Below are 21,658 nucleotides of genomic sequence, written 5' to 3' on the forward strand. Positions count from 1 at the left end.
CAATCCGCTGATTCTAAGCACCTCCACCAGAGGGAGGCCGGGGCAAGCAGAAAAAGTGAGCATCAGAAAATAGCAGTGTCTCAGGGCCCAAAGCAAACTGAAATGCCACCTAGAAGCATCTAGTCTGAACCTCCTCTACAATGTTTACGTGCTCCCCAAATAGGGAAGCAGCAGACTAGTCGTGGAGATAAACGAGAAGGAGTAACAACGATACAGTGTGACATGAGTTATGAAACTAGTATATGGAAATGCTGTGGAAACATGAGGAAAAGAGGAAATTTCACGTGCAAAGTCACAATCATGAAAGACCCTGGTGTGTTTGGGTGACTGTGAGCAGTTCATGTAACTGGAATGTGAAGGGCTCGGAGGAATGGCAGGGAGTGGCCGGGGACTGGGTCAGAGAGGCATTCAGGAACCAAAAGAGGACTGGGCGTTTCATCCAGTAGGTGAAAAAGAGTCATTAAAGCATTTTAAGTAGGAGAGCTCTGTGATCATAATTGCGTTTACCAAGAGCACTTTGGCAGCCACAGGGAGAATGGTGGACTGCAGAGGGGCAACACTGGGGAATGGGCAACGAGGGAGAAGGAGCGAAGGATGACTCCAAGGTTTTCAACTCCACTGGTACCAGTGGGATGGTGATACTGTTGATCACGATTGGGAATACAAGAGACGAGCAGATTTGGAGAGGAAGAGGTTAAGGTCAATTTTGGACATTTTAGGCTTGTGATTTCTATTGGTCAGATACTGATGTAGAGGTGGAAAACAAGTGGAACTAAGGAGACAGAAATTTGAGAATAAGAGCAACATTTGCTTAACTGAACTCTTAAATTCTAAGCTATTTAATCTTGGGAGTTTGAAACACACCACACCCATCTAGCCTCAGACAGTGTTTTTCTGTTGGCTTTGTGGTAGAAAGGACTGCTACTGCTCTTTGGAATTCTCCCTCCCAGACACCTTCCAACGCTTATTAAGAGCATAGAGGGGCACTGACCACTATCAACAAATGGTAGAAGATAACAGCAGATCCATGTAAAATACGAACAACAACAAAACAGCCCCCTCTCAACACCTTTCCTCACCAAATTCAATCTTCAAAACTAGCCTTTAAAAAGAAAATGAACAAAACACCTGAAAACAACAATTTTAAGACCACTTAAAAATTACCTCAAATAATCAAACTCTCAAGATTCAGTAGTAAAAGATAATAGAACATTATATCTGGAAAAAAAATTTTAGAGAGCACTTAGTGAAAACAACCTGCATTGCATCTGACTCCAGGTCCAGTGCTCTTTCTACTCTGAGCTGCTGCTTACCAGGAAGTACCATCTTTTTAAAAAATCAATGAATGATATCCCAAACATTTTGAAACATATGTCAAACTTGAGTTAGAACAGTTAACATTTCACAGGACTTCAACGACTGGTGCTATGGTTTATAAATAATTCATTATCCTGTTAGATACGTTGACTATTAAACAGACAAGGAATTATGAATCTTTTGTCACACAATATTTCTTACTCAGTGGAAACCATCGTGTCCACAGTTTCAAAGCAGTATTGAAAAATGCTAAGATAATTTAGGTTGTCAGCTGGGACATGAAAAAATACCTTTATTATACAGAACTGGATATTATAATGTATTCACTAAATTTGGATTCTAACTACACAATAAACTTCTAGTGGATTAATCTAAATAGTCCCCCATACTGTGCTGTACCAGGATTTGATTTGTATATCATCTGTTGCAATGTGCTTGATTTTACTTGATTGCCAATGGGAGATACTTCCAAAAGTCTTCATGGTTTTGTCCACGGTAGACTTACAATTTTTTAACCCCTACCCCTCTGAAACCACTATCTTAAAGTAATTTTTCCTAGGCATCTATTTTCTGGAAATCTTCATGTAGAAAACACTAATATTATCTTGGGGAGTTGTTAACAAAAATAAACTGAAATAAAAAAGAAACGTATGATCTCTTCTTTCTAGACCATACCTCTGATTTTCCCACAGGAATATGGGGCAGCCATGTAGGTGGAAAACTTGGCAATTGACAGCCTATTCGTTTTGGACCTTTTTCTTCTCCCGCCACCTTTATTTCAACTCTTGGGGCTTAGCTACAGGAGGATGAAACTAAAAGTTGTTTCATTTCTCAACACGTTTTCTTTCTGCAGTCTCATGACATTGGTTTCTCAGAAGACCATTTTCTCAGAGCAATTTTCCTTTTTTCACCAGGGCTGAGTCCCAATATAAATTTTTCCATTTGTTTGTGTAAAACAGGAACACTAAGAGAAACTTTGAGGTGAGGAGAAGGAACCCAAATCCAAAGAGAAATTCTGCAATTGCTTGATGAAAGCCTAGCTCAATGACTTCAGGGCATGGCTGGCCACAAACTGTCTCCCACAGCAAATCTTTAGTGGTAACTGCAATTAAAGACAGAAATATTTCCACTCTCTTATTTGACTCGGAGACTAGGCTGTAGCAGGAATCCCTTATTTCTGTGGGAGCTTCCCTGGCCTAAGGTCTACTAGGCTGACATGGTTTGATTAGGGGAGTTCCATGATCCGAATATATTTCCCCCTCTCAGGGGTCTTTGTTAGTCATTTTCCTTACTGACTTCCTCTTAAAATATTCAAAGATGATAAAGTAGTTTAACCAAATCATACAGGCATGCTATTTACACTGTGATTTTATCCAGGCAGGAAACAGATTTGGGTGTTTGTGTGTTGGGTGTGGGAGGGGGTTGTTTTGGGGTAGAGAATGGGTATAGAATCAATGGAGGTAAAGGGCAAGGAAAAAAGGAATTGAGAAGCTTGATCACCGCCTACATCCCAAAGATCATTAGGGAAGAAAAGCTGATGGAAGATCCAAAAGTTTTAAGAAGGATGTGATAGGCTCTCAATCCAGCAACTTACTCTCTAGGATGTAATTCCTTGCAGGTTCCTACATGACCATAATAGCATCAGTCAGGTTTCCAACAAGAAATAGATAGCACACTTGACAAGATAATTAAAAGTGGCTATATTTACAAAGAGAATACTTACAAAGGTGCAGATATAGAAAGCCACAAAGTACAGCATAATAACCAGTTAGTGAAACTGAACTCTTAACCATCCCTAGACCCTAAGGGACAGCAGTAAGAAGTATTTAGAAGGACTGAGAATCCTAGACAGTTGTCTGCCTTGAAAGGAATGAGGACCTTGCTGAAGGTCCTGGGCTGAAACTAGCCCAGGGTGGTATTATAGGGAGGGAAACAGGAGAAAAATACCTCAACATCATTTTCCTCCCTCCCTCTGATTGCCTGTTGGTAATTCTCATTGATCAAGCCCAATCAAAAGCCAGCCAATGTGATCCATACAGGTCACCTCAAGAAAGCAAGCAGAATGAAGGAGGATGGTGGAGAGCGCACCTGGAGGGACAAACACGGGATATCTAGCATAACAACCAAGTGGAGGCTCTGTGGGCAGACTCCTTGGAGCCTGATACAGTGCTAGAACTACCTCTAGAACTAACTCCAGTGATTGGGGCAATTTTATCATCATGTGTTTTCTGCTCTATGGCTATGAGGTGAGAGGCATTAGGTTTTCCCAATATAGAAACCCTTTTCTCTATTCTTTAATATTCATTCCCTTTTCAAATTTCTTCCCTCATAATTTCCTAACCCGATATCCTTTGCACATGAGTTAGAACTCTTTTGCTTGCAAGTGACAAATGAAAAAAAAAAAGGAATAGACAACCTCAAATTAAGGATAAAAGTAAATTTACTGAATCACATAACTGAAAAGTCCACATGTAGTTTTACTTCAGCATAGCAAAGTCCAGGAACTTAAAGATGTCATTAGGAACCAGTCTTTCCCCATCTCTCTATTTTGTTCTCCATCATTTTGGCTTCATTCTCAGGCTCCACAAATCGAGATAGACAAGATGGCTGCCAGCATTGCCAGGCCTACACCTTTAAAGGTTAATGGCCACTTGAAAAGATAACTTCTCTTGAATGATAGTTCGAATAAAATTTTTGAATCTCGGGCCTCCCCTGGTGGCCCAGTGGTTGAGCGCTGGGCTATGAAGCTGCCCGCAGCCTCTGCAGCGCCGCCGGTTCGATCCCAGGCCAGCCGGCAAGGGTCCCACATGGCGCGACAGACCTCTCCTGCCACCCGCTGCTCCCCTCAGCAGTGTATTTTGTCAGTCTGCCTGTTCTGTTTCCCGCTCTGGCTCTGGTGAATTCTCTCACCCTCCCGCACTTCTGACTGTACCCAGGGCTTGTATAAATAAATAAAATAAAATTCTTTAAAAAAAAATTTGAATCTCTCAGTGACTTGAATTGGATTCTGTGCCCATCGCTGAACCAATCTTTGTGGCCATGGGGAGAAATTTCTCTGATTAGCCAAGTTTGAGTCACATGCCCATTCCTGTAACTTGGGGTGATAACATTATCCTTCAACTTGCCTGGATTGAGATTCTTTGAGAAGTGATCCCCTTAAGGAAATTCAATGTTACCAAGGCAAGGTGAATGAATGTGAAATGAAAGATAGATGTCCACTACATTTTGTCAGTGTCTATCAAATCTTGTACCTATTTATGTTTGCATGTGAACTTTTATATTAAAATCTTTTGAAAATTTAACATTAATATCTCCAAATAACAATCCTTTCACCCCTACCTATCAAATCTTGTACCTATTTATGTTTGCATGTGAACTTTTATATTAAAATCTTTTTGAAAATTTAACATTAATATCTCCAAATAACAATCCTTTCACCCCTACCCTAGCATTTTTAGATACTTTTTGCTCAGAAGAAAGGAACAGTAGAGTGAGAAAGAACTCACTTTAATTTATTGTGCTTTGTCTTTACCAAAGAAAATCCTACAATTCAACTCTGCATTAGAAGTTTGATTTGCATAAAACCTGTCTGTTTCAGAACAAAATGATACAACTTTCAAAATACAGCTAACCTGAACCAGAACGTTCATTAACAAGTAGGATGAAGATGATATCCTTCCCCTCCTAATATGCTAGGTATCATATTGTATATAGAAAATCCCAAGAAATCTACTGAAGGACTATTAGAGATAATAAACAAGTTTACCCAGGTTGTAAGAGTAAAGATCAATGTACAAAAATCAGTAGTCTCTAAATACACTAGCAGTGAACAATTTAAAAATGAAATTAACAAAACAATTCTACTTACAGTAGCTTTAAAAAAGAATAAAATACTTAGGAAAAAGTAACAAGAGAAATGCAAGATTTGTACACTGAAAATTAACATGGTATTGTTGAAATAAGTTAAAGAATGAAATAAATGGAAAGACATCTTTGTTCATGAACTAGCAGATTAATATTGCTAAAATGACAACATTGCCCAAATTGATCTTCAAATTCAGTACAGTGCTTTCAAAATTCAACTTCTATTTTTTCTGTAAATTGACAAGGTGATCCTAAAGTTTGTATGTAAATTTAAGGGATCCAGAAAAGCCAAAATAATCTCGAAAAGCAGAACATCATACATTCCAATTTCATAACTTACTACAAGATTAGAATAATTTAATAATATATAGTTTTCTCATAAGGATAAACATATAGATCAATAGAATAAAATTGAGACTCTAGAAATAAACCCATATATCTACAGAAATATATTTTTGAGAGCCTTCCTGATGGCACAAGGAGTTAAGTCTCAGCACTATGAAGCTATATGCAGCCACTTCAGCAAGAGTTTGATCCCCGGCCAGGGAGCTACCCACATGGCGCAGCAGACCTCTCCTGTCTGGCCCACTGCCTCCCTCAGCAGTGCGTTTCAGTAGATCCACTTGTTCTGCTCCCCACTCTGTCTCTGGTGAATCCTCTCACCCACCCCACACCTGTGGCCTAAACCCCAGCTCTTGTATGCATAAATACATAAAATAAAAATCTAAAAAAAAGTTAAAAAAATTGAAACTTTCATGCTTCAATGAACATGATCAAGAAAGTAAAAATATAATTCAGAGACTAGTAGAAAATATTTGTAAGTTGTATATCTAATAAGGTACTACTATCTAGAATCTACAAAGAACTCTCACAATTCAATAATAAAAAGATAAGAGTCCAAACAAAAATGTACAAAGAATTTAAATATATTTAACCAAATGATTAATAAGCATTTGAAAAGATGTTAAACATTTTTAATCATTAGAGAAATATAAATCAAAATCACAATGAGACAACATTTCACACCCACTAAGCTACAATAATTTAAAAGGAACAATAACAAGTGCTATTGAAGATGTGGAAAAATAAGAACCATAAACAAAAAAAATTAGGACTGTGAAATGGTGAAGCCACTTTGAGAAAAGCTTGGCAATTCTTCAAAAGGTTAAACACTGAGTTTATATATGACCCAGCAATCCCACCCCTAAATATACACCAAAGATAATTGAAAATATAGGTCCACTCAAAAACATGCACACAAGTGTTCACAGTAACATTATTCATAATAATAAAAAGTGGAAACACTCTCCCTGCCACCACTGAATTGTGCAGAGGCAGAGGCTCAGGTGCATTCAAGATTGCGTTCCACCTATAACCCACCACCATGGCTCCAGAAAGTATTGCTGCTGGAGGTGTAATGGACATTAATATTTCTTTGCAAGAGGTGCTGCAGACCTCCCTCATTCATGATGGCCTATCTGTGGAATTCACAAAGCTGCCAAAGCCTTAGACAAATGCCAAGCCCATCTTGATTTTCCACATATAAGGTCGTTACCTGCAAAAAGAGATACTTTTGCCTCTTCCTTTATAATTTGGATGCCTTTTATTTCTTTTTCTTGCATAATTATGCTGGCTAGCATTGCCAATACTATGTTCAATACAAATGGTGAGAGTGGACATCGTTGTCTTATTCTTTTGGTATCAAGATAATACTGGTCTCATAGGATGAACTTGGAAGTGTTTTCACCTCTTTAATTTGGGGGAGGGAAGTTTCAGGAATGTTGGTGTTAATTCCTCTTTAAATATTTAGTAGAATTCTCAAGGTCCTGGATTTCTCATTGTTTGAAGGTTTTTTATTACTGATTTAATATACTTATTTGTTATTCTTCTCTTCAGATTTTCTATTCATTATTCAGTCGTCAAAGGCTGTGCTTTTCTAGGAATTTATCTATTTCTACTAGGTTATATATATTTTTGTTATACAGTTGTTCATAATCTCTCTTATAACTCTTTTATTTATGTGATATTGGCTGTAATATTTCTGATTTTAGTTTTTTGAAGCTTTTCTTTTTGTCTTAGTATAGCTAAGGATTTGTCAATTTTATTGATTTTTTAAACCAATTCTTAGTTTCAATACTTTTAAATGTATCCTCTATTTCATTTATCTCTGCTATAATCTTTATTATTTCACTATTTCTGTTACCTTTGATTTAGTTTATTCTTTTTCTAGTTTGTGGGGTATACAGTTTACTGATTTGATATATTCTTTTTAAATGTATATACTTACAGTTTTATTTTATTTATTTATTTTTTTAATAGAGGCATGTTTTATTTATTTGTTTGTTTGTTTGTTTGTTTTGTTTATTCAAGCACTGGGTACAGTCAGAAGCGCGGGAGGGTGAGAGAATTCACCAGAGCCAAAGCAGGGAACAGAGCAGGCAGAGGGACAGAAATACACTGCTGAGGGGAGCAGCGGGCGGCAGGAGAGGTCTGAGCGCCATGTGGGACCCTCCTCCAGTGGCCGGGGAGCAGCCGGGGATCAAACTGGCGCCGTAGAGGACGCGGGCAGCTTCGCAACCCAGCGCTCAACCGCTGCGCCACCGGGGAGGCCCTATACTTACAGTTTTAAGAGAGCATCTTTATGACAACTATTTAAAATTTTTCATCAGGCAGTTAATAAATCTGTTTTTTAGGTTTGATATCTAGAGTTTTATTTTGTTCCTTTGATTGGGCCATGTTTCCCTGTTTCTTTGCATAAATTGTACATCTTACTGGGATTTAGGCATTTGAAAAATAACCACATCTCCCAATCTTTGATTGCTGGTTTCTTGCAGAGTAAGACCTTGACCCTTCATCTCTGGTGGACGTCTAAGACCTCTCATCCCTTTTCTGATTTCTTGCTCCCCCTGGTGTCTGCCTGCAGAACTACAGCTCTAATTTGCTCTCTCTTTTCAGTGGCTTCCAACTTGGTGCTGGTATTATCTTTGCTCTGAGGTAGGCAAAACAGAAACTAGTCACTCCCGCAGGCCTAGCCAGAATGTTGGAAACATGGTCCATTCTTTTAATTCCTTTTAGGGGGCTGAGTTCCAGTATGGAGAGTTTCTTTCTGACTGCTCTGCACTATTCTGCTTAGGAGAAGTGCCATGAATGAATGTAGCAAATGCCACAAAAAGCCCTACAGCTCTAGGTGCTGTGGCTTCTGAAGTGGTCTAGAGTTCTCACAGAGGCATTCTGGTCAGTATATTGCTGTTATTCAGCGCTTCTGTGGGAAAAGGAGAGCGTGGAGCTTCCTAGTCCACCATCTTATTCACTTAGCTGATTTTTTTTTTTATACATTCTTTTTTTTTTTTTTTATAGAGGCATGTTTTATTTATTTATTTATTTGTTTGATTGTTTTTGTTTATACATGCACTGGGTACAGTCAGAAGCGCGGGAGGGTGAGAGAATTCACCAGAGCCAGAGCAGGGAGCAGAGCAGGCAGAAGGACCGAAGTACACTGCTGAGGGGAGCAGCGGGCAGCAGGAGAGGTCTGCGCGCCATGTGGGACCCTCCTCCGGTGGCCGGAGAGCAGCCGGGGATCGAACCGGCGCTGCAGAGGCTGCCGGCAGCTTCACAACCCAGCGCTCAACCGCTGCGCCACTGGGGAGGCCCTCACTTAGCTGATTTTTTAATCAGATTGTTGTTTTGCTTTTTGTCACTGAGTTGTATTTATTTTATACTGTGAATATTAAAACCCCTTATCAAATATAAGATTTGTAAATATTTTCTCCCTTTCCATGGGGTTCCTTTTCACTCTGTTGTGTCCCTTCATGAACAGAAGTTTTTTCATTTTGAAGTAGTTCAATTTATGTGTTTTTTTATTTTGTGGCCTATACTTTGGGAGTCATATTTAAGAAATCATCGCCAAATCCATTCTTCTACTTTTGAACTGTTTGTTTTTATATTTGAAATAGGTTTTTTCTTTAAGATTTATTTATTTATATAAGAGCTGGGGTACAGGCCAGAGGCACGGGAGGGTGAGAGAATTCACCAGAGACAGAGCGGGGAGCAGAACAGGCAGATAGACCAAAGACACTGCTGAGGGGAGCAGCGGGTAAGGCAGGAGAGGTCTTCTGTGCCATGTGGGTATCTCCCTGGCCAGCCGGGAATCTAACCCGCGCTGCAGAGTCTGCGGACAGCTTCACAGTGCAGCACTCAATATGCTGAGCCATCATGAAGGCCCCAGAAAAAGGTTTCTTATAGGCAACTTATAGTTGGGTCTTACTTCACTTCTGTCCTCCAAGTCTGCAACAATCACTCTTTGTCCCCCACCCTAACTGGAAATATAAATGGAAGGGAACTCTGGGAAATAGCAGAACCTATTTACCAATTTCAAACCTACCACATGAAGTATCTTAAAATTTAAGTCATTTCGGTGCATGAAATATTTCCCCCACATTTCTATTTATTCCCATTTATTCCTACCATAAAGAAAATCAAATATTTACCTTGTATCCGGCAACCTTGACAATATTAATTGTATTACTATTTATTAGTATTTTTTGGACTTTTTGGTTTATATACTCACATCAGAAAAAGCTATGATTTTTTTTCAATATTTATCATATTAATTATTTTCTTCAAATTTGTTGGGAGAGTTAATAGGTGGAATAATAATAGTAATAGCATTCCTGTGTAACTCCTAATTATCTTGGAAACATTTTGGTATTTCACTCTTTGGAACAGTATCTATTGTTAGTTTTAACTAAAAAGTCTTTAGGTAAGTGCTTTCTATTCCTTTTTTATCTTGTGTTTTTAGTAGGGATTGTTACTGAATCTTATGAAAACATTTAAAATATACTATCCACACAATATTCTTTATTTTTGAGTTGCAACAATGGGTTTATTTATATTGAACCACCATTGTATTCCCTGATTACATCTGAAATGATAATAATTGATTATATCTACAAAATTGTATCAGATCAGAATTATTTTGCCTACAAGTAACAGCCTAGCTAAAAATATCCTCAACCAAAGAGCCATTGAATTATTCAACAACACTAGAAGTCTGGAGCAGGTGGTTCCAAGGTCTTTTTAGAAGTTGAATAACATCATCAAGGACCCAGGCTCTCTCATTTTTGCAGGTGCCATCAAGAAGTATGTTATATAAAAGTTCCTTCCTCAATGTTTGACAGTGGATAGCTTTTAAACTTCCTCTTTTTTTCCCCTTTGTGCCTCACACCTTGGCAAGCTGGTAAGAAAGACTGGGTTCTCCTTCCTTTGGCACTAATTATAGATTAAAACAGGTAGACCCCATACATTCTATGCATAGGAGCCCTCACCTGAGTTCACCCCCTAACTACCATAAAATCCTAAACTAGTCTCCTTTCCTTGCTCTCAAAAGCCATTTTAACAGTTTCTTTGTCTTCTCTGGTTGCCCAGAAAGCCTCATTATGTAAGTAATAAACATCTCATATGCTCTAAGATATGTGTCAGTCTTAACATCAAAACAAAATTTGGGGGCCTCCCTGGTGGTGCAAGGGATTAAGCACAGCACTGTGAAGCTATCCGCAGCCTCTGCAGCATGAGTTTAATCACTTGCCAGCCCAGAAGCTACCCACATGGCACAGCAGACCTCTCCTGTCTAGCACACTGCTCCCCCTCAGCAGTGTATTTCAGTCTGCCTGTTCTGTTCCCCACTCTGTCTCTAGTGAATCCTCTCACCATCCGCCCCTCTGGCCTGTACTCCAGTTCTTGTAAACTGGAGTAAGTAAGTAAGTAAATAAATAAATAAATGTAAATAAATAAATCTTAAAAAAAAAAAAAAACAAATTTTGGGGCAGGGAGGGGGTGCCTCCTGTATCTCTAGGATGCATGTAACTGGTATTGTGAGTAGGATACTTAAACAAAGACCACCATCAGGGATATATGTTCTTTTGCTTTGATTTGTTAAATGACTCTGCTGCCTGCTGGCTAGTTTGCCCTTTGAGTTGTGCTGCTCTGTGACACATTTGCTGAGTTCTACTGAGATTTTACTTACCTAAGTCAGAAGTTTCAATAATTAATTGGTATTTAGGGACAGGAATATGGGATCGGGGCCTTCCTTAAATAAACTTGAGTTGTGTGTCTTGGGCCAGAGCAGACCTATCTGATTATCTTAGAATTAATCATCTGTCTTGAGTCCAGCACAAGGTGTGACTAATGCTAGGTGCAGAGGAAGGAGTCTTACCCTGAGACTCTGTGGCTATGTCTTAGTCAGGCATTGATTATTGTTCTACAGAATACTCATAGGAAAGACTATACCCTGTGCAATATACAGGCTTATTAGATGGTTGTTCCTGTGGACAAAGATCAGTCCCTGTTTGAAAAAGCAGTCTATATAAACTTTTTTAAAAATTTTATTTATGTATGTATTTATTTGCTTGTTTTGGCATAGAAGAAATGGGATCTAGGCCACAGGTGCAGCGGGGATGAGAGGACTCACCAGAGATAGAGTGGGGAGCAGAACAGGTGGATTAACTGAAATACATGGCTGAGGGGAGCAGCGGGAGAAATGAAAGAGGTCTGCTGCGCCCTGTGGGTAGCTCCCTGGCCGGGGATCAGACTCAGGCCATAGAGGTGACAGTGCTGAGACTTAACCCCTAGGCCACCAAGGAGGCCCTATCTGAACATTTTAATGACCTAATCCACATTCCAAAAGGCAGAGGGTACAATAAAACTTTTTTATAAAATGTCTTTACTGCCTTTGTTTTGGCTATTGCTGCTACTGCCTATGCAAAACAAAGATCCTGACCCTCAGAGTTATGGGGGGAAAAAATCACCAATAGCACTCTTGTGGCACAGAGAAGGGGTTAATCTGAACTTAATTTAACCTTGAGGTTCTTCTTTTTTTTTTTAAGAGGGAGAAACTACTTAAAAAAAAAAAAAAGATTTATTTATTTATTTATACATGCACTGGGTACAGTCAGAAGCGCGGGAGGGTGAGAGAATTCACCAGAGCCAGAGCGGGGAGCAGAGCAGGCAGAAGGACCGAAGTACACTGCTGAGGGGAGCAGCGGGCGGCAGGAGAGGTCTGCATGCCATGTGGGACCCTCCTCCGGAGGCCGCGGAGCAGCCGGGGATCGAACCGGCACTGCAGAGGCGCTCAACCGCTGCGCCACCGGGGAGGCCCATGGTTCTTAAGCTGCATAAATAACCATTGCCACAGCAGAGGCACTACCACTGATAAAGCTTATCTTAGGCTCTCTGGAGAAAGAAATTCATAAATATGAGTAGGGTAGAAAGAACTCCCCCCCCCCACTGCCCCCGCCACCTCACAAAGTATCTCCACTTATGACCAAAAAATAAAAAAAAGGAAGGGAAGAAAGGATGGAGGAATCTGCATATGGGGCAAAATAAAATAACAAAACAAAGGTCCATGATTTGACCCTGTTAAAAATCTAAAATTCACTCAAAGAATTTGTAAAACAAAAAGATGAAAGTGTGCTGATTCACTTTCGCACCTTTATAGTACAGCTTCTGAATTAATTTTAATATCTGCTGAAAGTACACCTTGATGGCCTTAATCAATATTGGATTCAAATTACAGTAATACTCAGGTAATACTTCTAAATTTGAACAACACAACCCCAATAATATTAAGTGAGTTACTGTAACATAAAATAGAGGATAGTTATGTCTCACCTTAACTAGCAGAACAATAATTTTGCCTAAATTCCTCCTGATGGTAGAAAATTGCCCTAAAATATCCTGTATTGGAGGTGTGGATGCTATATCCCAAAGGGTAATAAAATTAAATCACTCACACTTACAAATTGGCTTTAAAAAACGGACTTTCTTCTCTCCCTCCCATCCCTGTTAAAATGGCTAATAATGTCCAATGTAAATTTAAATAGGGCCTTCAAGGATTGAAACCCATTATACAAAACCTATTTAGAGAAAGAGTGATTGTTACCAGTGCTCTTCCATTTGACAATCCAATTTGGTCTATTCTTAAACTTGGAAAAAATGAATGGTGCTGAAAGGTAGCACTCATGAAGCCATAGTTGCCTCACAACAGATTACTGCAGGGCCTCCCTGGGTGGCGCAAGGGGTTAAGCACTGCACTATGAAGCAATCCACAGCCTCTGCAGCATGAGTTCGATCCCCGGCCGGCCAGGGAGAAACCCACATGGCGCAGCAGACCTCTCCTGTCTCGCCCGCTGCTCCCCTCAGCAGTGTGTTTCAGTCAGTCTGCCTGTTCTGCTCCCCACTCTGTCTCTGGTGGATCTTCTCACCGCCCCCCCCGGCATCTCTGGCCTGTACCCCAGCTCTTGTATGCATAAATAAATAAATCTTTAAAAATATATATTAAAAAAATAGATTACTGTAGCCTCAATACTGTGGGCCCATTCATTAAGGCCCCCATACTCAAAATTATTGAAATGACTTCATCCAATCAATAACTGGTGAATATTTTTCTGTGATAGACGTAGCTAATATGTTCTATTCTGTATCTATTCCAACAGCTTCTCATCCACAGTTTGCTTTCAGCTCCTAAGGGACAAATGAATCTTTTCTTGGCTACCTATACAGGAACTCAACAGCCTGGCCATTGCAACCTCTGCAGACACAATCCTAACCGCATCAAGTTTTCTCCAGGGCCCAAGAATGACATTGTAGTCATGAGATCCTCCTCTGGGGATATTCATTTGGCACACTTATGCAGGACACGCAAGGACTTACAGGGGAGCTAAAAAAAGGGGGATAGAGTCACAGAGGGCAAAGCCCTGCCACCTCTGTAAATTCCTGAAACTTAATGGTAAACCAAGAACCCCTCCATAGCTAACACACTCAAGAATCAGCTATTGACTCACAACTCCCACCTTGTTAAAATAAATCCAACATCTTTTAAGTCGTTTGGGAGTTACTGGAGGCAACATATTCCTCATTTACATATTTTAATTAAGCCCATTTATGCAGTTATTTGCTAATCAGCCCAACTTGAATGGGACCCCTCCAACAAAAGGCTCTAGATTCTGTCAAAATTGCAATACAATTCTCACTAGTGTCCCTCCACCAGACTCCTTTTATCTTTACTGTTTTTAAGATTTTATTTATGCATCCAAGAACTGGGGTATAGGCCAGAAGTGTTGGGGTGAGGGATTGAGAGGATTCACCAGAGACAGAGTGGGGAACAGAACAGACAGATTGACTGAAATACACTGCAGCGGGCAAGACAGGAGGGGTCTGCTGCTCCATGTGGGTCAGCTCCCTGGCCGGGAATTGAACCCATGTTGCAGTGGCTGCCGACAGCTTCATTGTGCTGAGACTTAACCCCTTGCGCCACCAGGGAGGTCCCCAGACTTCTTTTATGGTCTTTTATGGTCAAAGTTTAGCTACCTTCTCTTATGCCTCCTGGATGCTTTGAGCCACCCACAATGGCCATCAGTTACTATGGGCTTCTGATGCAACAAAACTGCCCTCCTCAGCCCTGTGCTATATGACATTAGGGCAGCAATAGCTGACCACATACTGCACTTTCCTGGAAACACAGGCTCATGTCCCTCCATCCCCAGACTGCTCACTCTGCATTGGGTGGGGAGAGCAGGACCCCACAAACTTGCCATCGCCACCAAGGCCTCCTCTGCAACCGAACAGGACCAAACCTAGGCCCTCTGGCATAACTCAACTTCAGGAGGGGTTGTGTCTCCTGCCCTCACTTTTAGATGTCATGGTGCTGGAGGTCACCCCCTCTACCATACTTCTTGGCTACCTGGAAACCCCCTTGTGATCAACTGAGTGAATAGCTGTGGGAGTTTGTATACTTCACAGATGATGATGTTGTCACTATTACGTGACTAAAGTTCACAGGAGAGCTACTGCGTTCTTCCCCTAGCCAGGACGTCCCTGAGACCCAGTGATCAACACAAGTGGCTAAATCTCAGACATGTGTCTTATCACTGTTCCCCTTGACCAGAAAAATCAGCCCCACCTATATACCATTTTAGACTCTTAGACTATTGCCAGGGGTCTAGAGCTCTGTTCCAGCTGATGGCAGCAACAGTAATTCCTTGTCCATGGTTTCCTCTTCAAGGGAAAGAACTCTTGCCTCACCGATACCCCAACTATAACTCAAGATCACACATGCCTGTTTGTATACTTCAACCACAAAACAAATACCAAGACACTCTTTACCCTCTTCAGAATTCTAGACATTACTGGCAGTGACCTTCCTTATAGGCTACATTTCAGGCCTCATAGAGTGCCATAATGACTTATTTAAACAAGTTCAAATTCAATTCAATGAAGCATACTACATTCTTATCATCACTTGAACATCGGGGTGAATTATAATGAAGAGCTTATTCCATTTTTTTAATGTTTGGCTGATTTCAAGCCTCAACCCTCACTCTCTACACCCCACATCTGAGCAAGGTAATAAGAAAGCCTGAGTGCTTGCTCCTTTGTTGTCAGCAGGAGTTTCAAACCACACAAGCCCCTGCCTGCACACAGGAACTAATACCCCAGCCCTAACCCTAACTGCAATTAAATTCACAAGTCACTCTCCTTTCCTTGCTCTCTCAAGCCACTTTTGGACCAACTTGGAACGCCTGGCTGCTCTCCCTAAAAGTCCCACTATGTAAGTATTCAATAATAAACATTTCCATAACCTCTTAATGTGTGTCAGCCGTCTTGACATCTGAACCAAATTTGGGATGTGGATTCATCCTATATCTGCAAGATGATTACATCTTGTTTGCCATGACTCTCTTCATGGTCTCAAGGTAACTTCTGCAGCTCCAAACAATTCATCCTTACTCCAGCACCCCAAGCATGAGGGCTCATGGTGAAAGGTTTTGACTTCATTGGTCCTCTCCCTAATCACCCAGAAACCTTTCCCTGAGTATCCCCACCCCAGCATACTTCCTGATAGGTCTCATTAACCAGCACAGGGTTTCATACCCACCGCTAAAACAATCACTGACAATGGGTAACAAGAGTGGCTGAGACCCATCATGAGATGCTCCTAGGGTTGGACACACCACCGGGTAAGCGATGGAAAGGTTCTATTAGCCAGGAAGAGAACAGGATTTGCTGTTGGTTATTAACCAATAATATCTGCCATGACATTATTGATATGGTCCCTTCTCAGATATTTTATATAAAATTTTATGTAAAATTAAACTGCATTTAAGTTCACCAGTGGTGGATTCTGGATGACTGCTACTGATTGGTTAATACCCTGGAGAGGCTAACAGGACATTTTATACTATATCATTGTGAACACTGTTTTCCGACTGGCTATTAAAATTTGTATTGGTTTTGGGCCTCCCCTGGTGGTACAGGCGGTTGAGCGTCACACTGGGAAGCTGTCCACAGCCTCTGCAGCGCCGGTTCAATCCTGGCCGGCCAGCGAGGGTCCCACATAGCGCGGCAGACCTGTCCTGTCTCGCCCGCTGCTCCCCTCAGCAGTGTATTTCGCCAGTCTGCCTGTTCTGTTCCCCACTCTGTCTCTGGTGAATGCTCTCACCCTCCCGTGGATCTGGCCTGTGCCCCAGTTCTTGTATAAATAAATAAATAAATCTTAAAAAAATTTGTATTGGTTTTATAAAATGGACTGGAGAGCTATCCATCTTTCTTTATGGGTGACTATACATCTTTAACTTACAATCTGCATCATTAACTTATAACATACTTTTAAGGACTATACTCCTTTCTGTATAATGCGAGACTCTCATAAGGAATTGTTTTTGGATGGTAACCAAAAGAAACATAGAAATTTTAGCACAATCTTTTTGCAGTTGTATTTATAAATGAGACAGGTCAATAGCACTCTGTTTGGTGATATGTTTTTCACACTAGACATTATAGTACTAATAGCTATACAAAATGTTCTAGGGAGATTTCATATTTTTCTAAGGTTGAACATGGCATGCATATCATAATTATCTGGCTTTAAAGGTTAAATAGGAATTGATATGAAATCATTTTTGTGCTTTTAATAACTAACTACAATCTAATTATGCTTCTATTAGTTAAAGTGCCCCAGTCCACTGTTCTCTATTCATCTCTTTACCCAGGGAATGTCATTTGAGTCCCTGGTTGTTAAATATCATCAATTCACTATTGATTTCCAATTTCTCATTTCCAACCCAATTTTCCCCTTGGCTCCAGACTGGTATATCCCAGAAGGCCTACTAGATATCTCCACCATGGTCACTAAGCATCATCACGAACCACACTTCTGGGCCTACCTGGTGGCACAAGGGGTTAAGATGCAACCTATGAAGCAATTTGCAGCCACTGCAGCACGAGTTCGATCCCTGGCCAGGGAGCAACCCACATGGCACTGCAGACCTCTCCTGACTTGCCAGCTGCTCCCCTCAGCAGTGTATATCAGTCAATCTGCCTGTTTTGTTCCCCACTCTGTCTCTAGTGAATCCTCTTACCTCCTGCACCTCTGGTCTGTACCCCCAGTTCTTGTATGCATAAATAAATAAATCTTTAAAAACAAACAAACCACACTTCTAAAACAGTACACTTGCCTTTTCCTTACTTCCTCCAGTCTTCTCCATGTCAAAAATGGTACCATCAGCTTCCCACCTGTTCAAGCCTAAAAGAAAGGGGTCACCTTGTCTACTTTCTTTCTATAATCTATTACCCTCCACCCAAAAATCTTTAGTATGTATTAATTTCACTTTCAAAATACATCCTCAAGTCTCTCATCTGTGTCTACATCCATTAACACCATTTCAGACAAAGTCAAATTATAGTCATTTCTTGTTTGGTCAGTATAACAGCTTCCAAATGGTTATCCCTATTTATTCACTTGATCCCATATAATCTCTATTCTATGCAACATGCAGAGTAAAACTCCAGATCTGATACCACCACTGAAAACACTTCAATGTTGCCCCCTCATGCACAGAATAAAACTCAATTTTCCTTTTTTTTAAAAAGTTTTATTTTTATTTATTTATTTATACAAGCACTGGATACAGTCAGAAGAGCGGGAGGGTGAGAGAATTCACCAGAGCCACAGCGGGGCAGAAGGACGGAAGTACACTGCTGAGGGGAGCAGCGGGCAGCAGGAGAGGTCTGCGCGCCATGTGGGACCCTCCTTCGGTGGCCGGGAAGCAGCCGGGGATCGAACCGATGCTGCAGAGGCTGCGGGCAGCTTCGCAACCCGGCGCTCAACCGCTGCGCCACCGGGGAGGCCCAAAACTCAATTTTCTTAATACAACTTCTGAAGGCAAGCATGATGGCACTTGAGGCCGTGTTTCCAACATCATCTTGTAACACTCACTGCCTAATTTACCATGCTGTTGCCACACCAGGATCTTTCTATTCTTTGAAGATTCTAAGCTTTTGTACACCAAGACTTTTGTAACTGGAGTTCTGGGTCTCACCTCCAACACTGCTTCCTCACAAAGAACTTCCTCATACTCCATCTTTATAGGGGACAATCTCAACCCCCTGTGCAATCCTTTTCTCACATCAGTTTACATATTAACTCGATGACACACATCACTACTTATAATTGCCTTCCTTACTTTTTTCATTCATTATTCCACCAATGAGATATCAATGACACGAGGGCTGGGAACTTTTCAACATTTTTCCATCATTTTTTGTCAAGTAAACATATCGTGTGTTCAACAGCTATCTATTAAAGCAACAAAAATGTATGGCTCTGATGATGGGCAGACAAGTATAAATTGGAAATAGAGATGAGAGAGAGGTAGTGTTTACAATTATGAGAGTGGATAACCTCATCCAAGGAGAGCGTATAGAATGAAAAGCGGAGGGGTCTGGGGACAAAACTGGGGAAACAGTAATGTTGGTGCCTAGACAGAAGAACAAACAGGTCGGTGAATCCAAGAAAGGCAGGCCGGATGGATAGGCAGAACATCAATAGAATTTGACATCACAGAAAGCAAGACGGGATGGAGTCGAGGAGAGAACGGTAAACAGCAACAAACCCTACTGGAAAATTGAGGTATAACTGACTTTCAAAGTATCCACTATCTTTTGCAATGAGGTTAGGCCTGCTGGCGACCTTATCAGAGAAAAGTCAGTCAAGCTTTGGAGTGTGAAAACCAAAGTGCAGCAAAATGTGGACTATTGCTTAACAAGAACGGCGAGGGCCTAAGGTAGAGAAGGAAATTACTCTAAGCACAGAAGCAACCGGAACAGATTTACTGTATGGAAGAGAAGTATCCAGCAAACAGGAGAGCGGGGAGACTCGGGACATAAAGGGGAAATAAGATGCTTCAAGTCCCTCAGGAAACAGAATGGGAGGGACTGGGACCTGGAGCAGGAAAATGGGGTGTGGGAAGGAAAACTGCTGGACTTCGTGGCTCGACCACTTGATTTTCTTGAGGATGGACCCCAGGCATTAGGGCACCCAGCCTACGGCAAAGCCCCCTTCCCACGTCACTCTCATGCTGCACGGGCCCAGGACCCAGCGCCCAGGAAGCGGCTTCATGCTCCTCCACCTACTCCAGGCTCCTCCGTCAAGAGGGGGTTCAGGCTAAAGTAGGGCAGAGCAGGAGGTGAGAGGGCAATCACTCGGCAGCCACCGCTTACCATCCTCTCGGTGAGAGGAACTCCAAGCTCCTCAGCTTAGGATGAGTTTGAAAGAGCACCTGGTAGTTATGGGAGAGAGCACTGAGCCCCTCCCCCCCCAAAAAAAAACCCCAAGCACCCACTCACCTCCAAGAAATGCATCCCACGCCTCGCGATGTCGTCCTGCTGAGCCCCTTGGGGCAAGAGTGGTCTCTGGACTGACCAACTGCAGTTCCCAGCGCAGTCGCCAGGGCGGCCTGCCGGGAGGAAGCCGGCCCCAGGAGAGCAGGTTCCGCGCAGCCTGCCAACCTGCCCGCATGGGCAGGGGCCGCTCCGCGGGGGGAGGTTGGTCCCAGCACACCTTGCGATTCAGGCTGCATCTCTGACGCCCTCCCGCCGGCCGGCAGTCGGGGTTCGCGGCCGCCTGGTCCTCTGTTAGGAGCACGCCACGCGGATGAGAGAGGAAGGAGGCCGGGAAGGAGCCGGGACTGGGCAACGCTGCAGTAGGGCCGGGCAGGGAGGTGAGAAGCCAATGGTTGCCAGCCACCGCTTACGTACAGGCGGGGCACAGGGCGGGCCGACTAGGCCGCAGCGGCCATGGCCTTGGGCTTTGAAGGCCACAGGATAGGCTTCGGCCACAGCGAGGGCGTGGGGTTCATCTATTTAGAGGTGCTTAGTAATAGCGGCGGCCCGGACTTCTACGAGGCCGTCCCCTCGCGGTCCTGGAATGAGATCGAGTGTTGCGATTCCTCGTGGCCACCCCGCGGTGCGTCAGGACGGCGCGCTGGCCTTGAGCATGCGTGTGGGGCGCGAGCAGCGGGCGCTCCGGGTGCTGGAGGAGTGCTAGGCACTTCTTCGGCACCGGCCGCCGAGCTCCGGGGGCTGCTAGAGGAGCTCCCGGAGATGGCCTTGCAGCTGCTGGCCGAGCGCAAAGTGCTGTACAGGCAGCTGCTCCATTCACACAGCCGCTCCCGGGCCATCCCGCTGCCCAAAGAGGTCCCCAGGTGCAAGTGGAGCAGCTCAGGATTTATGGGTTGCCCATGGGTGCAGAAAAGTGGAATGAGGCGCAGGCCACAGAGTCGCTGAGTGGGCAGGATGTGGAATCCAAGATGGCCTCCACGCCCGTGTGCCTCCTGTGCTGGGACCCACACCCCTAGTCCCTGGGTCCAGATTGTTCAGTCCCCTTTGCCAGTGCTGTTCCCCATCCCATTCCCAATGGCATTTTCATTCCCGTTCCCACCACCTCCCCACTCGGAGTAGTGGCAGAAGTAATGGTAGGAACAGCATAGCCACCCAAAAGGGGGGTGGTTGGGGGGTGGCTCTATGTACTGAAGTGGAAGATGTCTGAAGTTATGTTGAGATAAAGCCTCAAAGTAGACTGAAAGTTCCAAGAAGTAACTGATAAGTGTTCTTAAGGCCACATACCTGACTTACACCCAGATAACTGCTTAGGATAACTGCTTCTGTTCTCCCTGCTTGCTTTAAAGTGCAAAATGTACCCCTGCTCAGTAAATAAGTGCTCTGTTGCCTAATTGCTTGGGGCTCAGACTTTGGAGAAAGATCTCTGGGTGCACCAGTATGAAGACTTTCCCTCGTCTCTGAGGAGCCAAGACCAGAAGGAAGGCCCAGTGAAGTTGCATGTCATAACCCCCACTGGCCCCAGCTTGAGCCAAGGAGACCTAGGGGAGCAACCACCTCAAAAGGTAAGGAAGCCTTTTTGAATCCCAGCAAGAGGAGAAACCTGCCCCAGACCTGGCATTGCTTATGGTGTAGACAGAAGTTAATTTTTCCTGATGCTCAACTTACTATGAATGCAAGAAAATCTAGATGCCAAGTGAGGTGGGCAGCTTGGACCCAGAACAAGCTCCTCAGTGAATTCAGCGATGTAGAAAAAGAATGGAAACAGATTCCAAGAAGAAATCCATTTCTAGAGGCTTCTTTCTAA

The sequence above is a fragment of the Talpa europaea genome (assembly GCF_964194135.1).
Source record: "Talpa europaea genome assembly, chromosome: X".
In the NCBI taxonomy this organism is placed as follows: Eukaryota; Metazoa; Chordata; class Mammalia; order Eulipotyphla; family Talpidae; genus Talpa; species Talpa europaea.